The sequence below is a fragment of the Belonocnema kinseyi genome, chromosome 9, assembly GCF_010883055.1.
Source record: "Belonocnema kinseyi isolate 2016_QV_RU_SX_M_011 chromosome 9, B_treatae_v1, whole genome shotgun sequence".
NCBI lineage: Eukaryota > Metazoa > Arthropoda > Insecta > Hymenoptera > Cynipidae > Belonocnema > Belonocnema kinseyi.
The window spans coordinates 111,616,364-111,617,824 of NC_046665.1; positions in this window are offsets into that span (position 1 = coordinate 111,616,364).

Consider the following 1,461-nt stretch of genomic DNA (forward strand, 5'->3'; position numbering starts at 1 on the left):
GAAAAATGCAGAAGGCGGTTGTCCTTGGGTCGCTCCGTGTTCTTAGGGTGCACGAGGCTTTTGCTGGATCGTCATATTGATTCCTTTACAGACTGTAACCACATATCTCACGGTTGTGAGATGTGGTTCTGGCTGAAATTTTACCGCGATTTCGCTGGAAGCGGGTGCAATTTTTCAGATTAGCACCGGCTCCCGGCGAAATCCTGCGGTTGTCCTTATGTCAAATTTTTAATTATATATATAGTATAACAATAATGAAAAAATTTATCATAAATATATGTACTTATGTAAGTTATTAAATGTATAGAAATTAGCGTAACTATAAATTCTATTTGTACAAAAATAGATGGTCGGTTGCTTCTTAGTTTCAACAGTAGAGTTGTGATAGGAATTTTAAGGACAATTTAAGTATTTCTGTATTATACTGTTAAACTCTATGATATCGTGATTGAAAAAAAATGAACTCCACAGTTTACTCAGCCCTCTCACCAGAAGTGTAAGGTACTAAATTAAATAAATTAATGATTTAATTTGGAACCTATATATACTCCATACGGCAAGGTGAGCAATCCATCGAGAGAGAAAATGTTTTTAAGCCTTTAAACCCACGTGGCTTAGAATAAAATAAGAAAAAATGCTTAATTCAGAAAGTTTCAGAGTTTGAGAATTTCTTAGAGCGATCGACGATTGAATTTCTAAATTAACTAATTAATTAGACATGCATTAATTTATTACACATGCATTAAATTTTTTAATTTGCGCGAAGATTTGACATCCTCCATTGTGCTGTTCTTTCGCTTGTTGGTCCCCGTCATCCTTTTTTTAGCAGCATTATCACTTCGCTTTTGAAGATTGACTGCCCTGGCTTCTCTATTGTCGACTGTGCAAACACGATGCAATTTTGTTTTAAATAAGCATCTCATTGCAAAGAGTATATGTTCGTAGCAAGGATCAGATTCTGCGAACCAATCAGGGTATACTGAACTGATGTCGCGAATGGCTGTCTTTTCGATCATCTCTTTTACTTTCGCCTGATAACGTACTTGCTTAATGATCCTCTCAAATGAAATCAAATTCCCTGTTACGATCTCGCGAAATTTCACAGAAGGTTTCTTCAAAAGGGTTACTTTATATGAAGACTTACTTTCGTATTCGCGACATTCGATGAAAGTATCATCAACATCTCCTGTGTCTTCTGGAGGCTTCAACAGGACTTGAAAACACTGATCGCAATCCCATTTCTTGATTGTTGCATGTGCTGGATAGCCAGAAAAATATGAAATTGAGCTACCTTCATAGGTACCGCTATACGCTTGAAAAGGTAGAATTGAATCGACTTTTTCAAATTAGTATAACTGACTCACGAATTCGTCAGCATTGACATGGAAATTCTGATTCTGTGAGTCATGATTTCCGTTATCCTTGTTTTCAATACTGTCATCATCATCATCATCATCATCA